General features: G+C 46.6%; 1 long non-coding RNA gene across 1 annotated transcript; it reads left to right on the plus strand.

Annotated features, from left to right (window-relative positions):
• The first annotated feature begins 2,387 nt into the window (after positions 1–2,387).
• Positions 2,388–6,737, plus strand: LOC140722721 (uncharacterized). The gene is made up of 2 exons (XR_012097725.1): positions 2,388–2,422; positions 5,896–6,737. It is a non-coding gene; the product is annotated as an uncharacterized lncRNA (long non-coding RNA).
• Positions 6,738–7,171: the final 434 nt, after the last annotated feature.

A 7,171-nucleotide genomic window follows, 5' to 3' on the forward strand; every position in this document is an offset into this window, starting at 1 on the left:
GTTCCCATTTTACGGTGTTTGCATCTTTCAGTTGTTTATCACTCCTTTCCCGATGATGGATGTGTTTGCCAGGATGATCCTTTTGTATGCCGTGACCGACGCAAGTGATTTCAACCGCACGCTCACTGAGCAGAATGTCCCTGTCAACAATTCCAACTTCTTCGTGTATTCCTGCTTTGGGTAGGTCACACAGCGAGGCGTTTAGTTGGGTCTTTTGTGCGATCATTGGCCAACGGGCTGAGGATTATCTCTCACAAGTGTTTTCCAGAAGAAAGATTACCAGGCAGTCTAATTAACACTTTCCTAGAATGTGCTGTAACCATGTTTCGGGAGCCAACATATCATATGCACAGCTTCCTCATCAGAACCCACAGTTTCCCAATATCCAATGACAGCAGCATGCCTCCACACAGGACAACCCCACTCTCGTGGTGTGAGGAACACTTACTCCGAGGGTGAATCCATCACTCTCACCACGTCACCAATAGCAAATATCTTAACCCCATGCAGATACAGCACTGGAAAGTGAAACACGAGATTTCACCCAGGTTAACCAACAACCACTCTTCCCTCTCCCAATCCCTGTCCCGGGCAAAAGATCTGAATTTCATTGCTGGTGCTCCGAGACAACGGAGAGCATAAAGCAGAGCCACCATGTAGTGTCCTGTTTTAGATGCCCAGACACAGTTAGTCAGCATCTTTGTCCCACCCTCCTGCAAAGTCACTTCATGCACTGTCAGAATCAGACCATTATCACTGTCCCATCTAAAGACAACACCTCGCATGAAGGCACCATGAATCCCCGTGTTGTGCGAGGCGGCATTGTGTCCGTCCTGCTGAGCGAGCAGTGAACCACGTCTCCGGGTTCACCTCGCTGCACACGACTGAGGCTTCTTCAGATTCTGACGCCAAAAAAACAATTAGCGGCCAAAGGCTCGGAATTGGCATCTAAAAGCATGAGGAAGATTGTCTCTGTGAGCGAGGCGATAAATAAATCAGAGGCAGTGTATAATTAGGGTGCTCACATTGACAGAGGGGTGGAAACTCTCCCGTGGTGAACCCCATCTCCTCACGCTGCTCTTTCAAAGGGAAGGGACCGTTTGAACGTCTGTCCTCGACTCTAAAAGTGAATGGCTGAATGCTGTTCGATCACAGAGCCCTGTAATAAATTCTTAAGCTTTTCAAGTTTTCCTGAAAGATTTCTCAGTCAAGATCTCCCCTGTACAAAACACTGCTGGCCTGAGACTGTTTTATCACAAGATACTCCAAAGTTTCACCCTCAATAATGACTCAAAAATCTCATCTGCAGGTAGCGGTACATGGACGATTTATAATTAGTTTTCGATAAGATAATGAGATGTGGGAGAAGTATTGAACGATTCGGCCCATCGAGACTCTCCACCATGTTATCTTGCCTCATTTGTTATCCCGCTCGCCTCATTTCTCCTGTTTTAATCTCTGTACTTTGTTACCTTTACGAATCAAAAGCCGATCAAACTCCACCTTAAATAAAATCACAAACATGGCCTCCACATCCATGGCAATGAATTCTTCAAATTCAGCATCTTCTGATCCTCATGTTCTGTGCTGCACTACAGCATGTTCTATTAAGGTGGGGGGTTATATGGGAGGCAGGGTTTAAGTGTCGACAACAACATTGCGGCCGAAGGGCCTGCACTGTTCTGTACTATTCTATCTTCTATGTTCTAGCGAAAGGAATTCTTCATCCTCTCTTAGGCTACGCACTCTGCTCCAATCCCCAATCCCCCATAGGAAACGTCCTCTCTCCAGCTACTCTAACCAGGCCGTTCAATGGTCCATGGTTTTCCAGCTCATTCTTCAAAACTACATCTATCGTTGAGCTGAGAGTCTCTCGCTAACTTTATACCTTCATCTTATCCTTGAAACAGTCTGTAGCTTTAGGTAAAAGAGTATAAATGGATGTGGAATGTTCTGTGTGCAAGCGGGGCGGTAAATGATCCAGATCCGCTGCAGTATCGGTTGGGTGTCCGTGCCTACGGAATGGTGGGAACGCTCTGGCGCTGTCAGATAGAAGGCTCGCTTATCACACTGCTCCTCCGAGGGATGAAATGGTGCGAAAGGCTACACTGTGTGTCCCGAGAGAGAAGCTCGGTCAGTGTTCCAGAGAACTCTCCGGTTCAGGCATCAATAGAGGGGAGGAATTTGGTGGGATTGTTGAACTTGATGTTGACTTCTAAGCGGTCAGTGTGCCCAGAGGGAAGGTGGGCTGGTATCCCGGCGCTGCCGCTGAGCATCTTTGGAAGGGTTCAGGCGTCGGGTGGCAGTGATAAGGGAAGAGCTGGTCACAGTTAACTGGTTGATGTGCGGTCTCTAATTCTTTATTTGTTTTTTCCACAACCACGATTAGGGAGTCAGTGGCGTTCCATCGTTTGTCACAAGGGTAAGTGCAGGGGAATATTATGACTGTGATCGGGTCAGTTAATGAATCAGAGACGCTGCGGTATCAGGTGGGTGCTCATGCTGACGGTCGGTCAGGAACAGAAAATATACAACACTAGACCTCTATGTTCGCCCTTTATCCTTGATTGTTGCCGACTCAAGACCTTCATTCCTACAGAGCCGTCTTTTTCTTTCTATTATCCATGTGTCTAAGTGTTTCTTAAATGTACCTGATAGATATGTCTCTTACCGGACTCCTGACACCGCGTTCCACACACCCACCATTATGTGTAAATACATACTCCAGGCAGCCCCTATACCTCCGTCTAAATACTTTAAAATTATATCTCTTGGCAGTTATTTCCACACTGGGAAAAATGTCTTTGGCCATCCACATGACCTATGCCGTTTATCTTGTACAACCCTATGCAGTCGCCTTTCACCCACTTCGCTCTAAAAGGAAAAGCCATAGCTCGCTAAACCTATCCTCATATGAATATCCCTCTAGTCTAGGCAGCATACTGGTAAATCTCCGTTTTTCAGCTTCGAAAGCTGTTACGTACTTCCAGTAATGAGGCGACCGGAATTGAGCGCAATATCCCAAGTTTAAATGAGCGGCAACATTACTCACGGCTTTGAACTCAACCCCTCGACGATTGAGGCTAACATCTCATACAGTTTCATAACAACCTGTTCAACTTGCGTGTCAACTTTGATGAGTCTATGAGCGTGAAACTAAAGATGACACTGTTCTTGCACACTGATCATGAACCTGTCATGAACCCTGCATCTTGCATTCAAATTCGACTTTGCAAAGTGTATCACTTCACACCTTTCCTCATTGAGTTCAGAGTTGCCAATTCTCAGCCCAACTTTGCATTCCTCATTGCCCTGTTATAACCTACAACACAATCCACACTATCCCGAAATGTCATCTGGAAATGGAACAGCCTAATCACCCGCTTCCCGAACAGACTTCTGCGGAACACCACTGGTCACCGACCTCCAAGCGAAATACCCTCCTCCTGTTACCACACTCTGTTTTCTGTGGGTAAGCTAGTTCTATCTACAGTCGCCACGTTTGTCTGCCGCCCATCGCTGAGAAAGTTTTCCTAAAATCTTCATCAGTGTGTTTTGTCTAATAATTAAGAATTTGATTCCGTTCCTGAGACATGTCCTGCCCCTCTCACAGCCGTGATCAGACTATCGTTCTTCAACTGTCCAGAAATACTGTCGAAATATATCCTCCAACAGTTTGACCGCAGGTACGTTGGGCCTACTGGTCTGTAATTCCCAGCGTTTTCCCTGTTTCTTTCCTTGGTCAAAGGAATAACAGCTGGCAACGTCCAATCCTCTGATACGATTGCAATAGCCAGATGACACAGAAAGGTCATTATCGAAGGCGCAGCAGTATCTTCCGTCCCTTCCTGTAGAAAACTGGGATACATCCCCTCCGGCAATAGGAATTTATGTACCCTAATTTTCTCGAAAATTTCAGCTCATCCTCTTTCAAAACATCGATATGTTCAAGCATATCAGCCTCTTCTACATCATACTCACATTTGAAAAATTCCCTCTCAATTGTGAACACTGAAAGAAAATATACATTAAGGACCATCATTATCTGGGCCGACCTTAGGCGCATATTTCCTCTGTTATTCCTGATCGGTCCTACACAGTCATCCGTCTGATCTTCACATAGGTGTAAATGGCCTTTGGGTTTCTAAGCTCCTGCCTGGCTAACTTGTAGTTCATTTGAAACCTCTCTGATCCCTGCTTCCTACATCTTAAGTCTGCTTCTTCCTCTCTCTGGACTATCTATTGTCAACCATGACTCCTTTACTCTACCCTCGCCGACCCTGTCTCAATGGGACAAACCTATCCAGAAGAACATGCTAGCTCTTCCTTAAAAAAAATCCACAGTTCAGTTGTGCATTACCCTGTGTATATCTCTCCCCAATTTACGTTTCCAACTTCCTGACCAATAGCATCGTAATTCGCTTTCCCACCAATCAACTGATTTATAATTCCGTCTCTTCCTATCCTCATTCAATGCCTGGGTAAAGAATAGAAGTTGTGGTCACTGTCTGTGATAGGAGGTCTGGCAGTATCGCATCGGGAAATATGGCAGGTGACCTGGTTCATTGGTCTAATATGGCGTTTCCTTCAGATGTACTGCCACTAATGAGTCGAAACCACTTATGTGTTCCTCGAACAGATTCTGCCAATCTAAACCTCTTTCTCTAAGGAGGTTCCAGTCAATATAAGGGAAGTTAATGTCACAATAATAAACGTCTTTATGCTTACATATTTCCAAAATCAATCTCCTGAATTGTTCCTCAGTCGTTATTTGACTATTTAACTGGTCCGTCTACTTCATACTTCCAATAGCATATCTAGTCTTCTGGATTCTGACATCTATCCACATTGACTCACTGAATGATCCGATCACGACTCCTCCATTTGTGCTGCTGTGAGATTATCCGACTCTTGCACTTTTCCCCCAGTCCCGTTTGAAACATAGAAGCAATGAAACATCTAGATGCGATTCCTGCCCTTGTAACAACAAAGCCTCAGTTACGGCCATAACTCCGTAGTTCCATGTACTGAGCTGCTCTCGAAATACAGCTCCCTTGTTCCCACACTTTTCGCATTAAAATAGGCGCAGTACAATCCAACCTACTGTCTGCAGGTTCACCGCCTCTCCTTCCTCACAAAGTCCCAATACGCCACTGTTCTTTTCCTCTGACATATCCCATTCCCCTCCCGAATTCTGTTTCCGTTCCCCGCCACCTCTATCAAACCTGTCTGCAAGGTTTCCCTCCAGTGCATGAGGCGAAGTAGTTACAAAAGCGGGTTTTGGGATACAGGATCCACCTCTATTTGGAAAGGTTGGAGTGATTAAGCATAGCCAGGGTGTCTTTGTAGAAGGAAAATCACGTTCCATAAATTTGATCAGGTGTTTTGAACAGGTAAACAAGAGGTCTGACCTGATCCCTAATTGTAAGATAGCTGAAAGGTGACATACAATGGATCCCCCTGGATAAATGTAGGTGGATCGGTGGGATTGGAAACACAGAGAGAGATGGTGAAGATGTCTGACCCGTTGCCCTGCAGCGGTAAAATCATTGGCACCCAGAGTTGGGAGGTCACCTTACAACTGTTTATCATGTTGTTTAGACTCCACCTGCAGGATTGTGTACACCTGTGGTCACTACAATATTGAAGGGATGTGATTTTGGTTGTAAGGGTGGAAACAAAGAATCCCATGGGCGTAGGAAGTCAGACTACAGACACGGGAGTTTCTAGCTTAGAAAATTCTAGCAATAAGTCACCCGTTGCTTCTGTGAATCCGCTGTTTTTTTTTCTTTGGAGGGGGACCGGTTTTATGATGAAGAGAACAATACTTTCAGTAAAGGCACTGCTCTTCCACACTCAGGAACATTCCCCTCAACTCTCTGTTATATCTTTCAGTCAGGAGATATGGTTCGTTTCCACCGGCGGATTCGACTGCCCGGCCCCGTGAGGCCAACGAGGACGCTTTGGATCCTCCGCTTGCTTCCTTTTAAACACCGCTTTCTACATGCTCTCCACTGTTAATTCACTCCCAACACCGCCACTCAGTAATCTCAGCAGTGGCCTGTTCACCCGTGGGGTAATGCCAGACATCGAATACCCGTGACCAACCCGTGTGGGATCATCAACTACTCTCACAGGGGCCGCAGAGTGGCTTTATTGGGAGCCCAGTTCTGGGACGTTGGCAACTGTGGTCCTTAGGCTGACACAGGACTATCTGACCTTTGTAATGCGATGTGGCCCAGAAATGATATTACCTTGTCAGCCTGATTCGATTTGTCACGATTACCAGACAGATTGGACGTTTCCTAGGATCTCTTTCATTCCCGGCGTAACAGTACGATAGTGAACACGTCCAAAACCGCGAGGAATCCCAGACTGACGTTTGAGGTTCGAGTGGATGTCTGTGTCTCTAATGCGAGTCCACGGCGGAAAGTCAAGAGACATGGCCCACTTTTGTCGGACCGCACGGGTTTTCGGCACCAGAGCTGTGTAAATACTGGGAAGAACAGCCGGCGGATGTTTGATATGATCCACTTCCTGTGTTGATGTAACTGTAAACACTCTCGTGTACTCTGATGGTAGCAGGGGTTCTAATATTTCTTTTTCCACGGCATGTGGCAGCTCCTTCTCGGAGCTCACTACTGACCACACTGCCTTTCTGACATCTGTCCCGCGGTGGTATAACCATTTCCCAAATTAACTGCATGAATCAATAAAGCCAACGCTGTTTGCATTAACTTGGTCTGCATCTCTTGACAAACGCTCGCTGCTGTCAAATCCGACTGTTCATTGGGAAGGTACATTCAGCCCCACCGGGAATAACCAGCTCCTAGGGCAGTGAAAACAGCATGCTGACACACCCACACTAACAGCTCACCCCTCTTCCCTTCCAACACTGAGCCACTCTGTGGAAAACTGTCAGCTAATAGTGACGCCCCCTGGGGTGCGGGGAGGGTCGTGTGGAACCGGAGCGGTACACCGTCAGGGAAAATGCGAGCAGTCACATTACTAACGTGGGCCTACAGCCCAAATGGTCTCTCCCACCATATTGGTATCACATGCCGTGAGGTTAGATAGGTCTGAGTTGATGGCTCGGATAGTCGGAGCACAGGAGGATAACCTGTCCGTGGGGTAATGCCAGACTTACCAGCTATCACTGGACAGACGCCAT

The sequence above is a fragment of the Hemitrygon akajei genome, unplaced genomic scaffold, assembly GCF_048418815.1.
Source record: "Hemitrygon akajei unplaced genomic scaffold, sHemAka1.3 Scf000086, whole genome shotgun sequence".
NCBI classification, from domain to species: Eukaryota; Metazoa; Chordata; class Chondrichthyes; order Myliobatiformes; family Dasyatidae; genus Hemitrygon; species Hemitrygon akajei.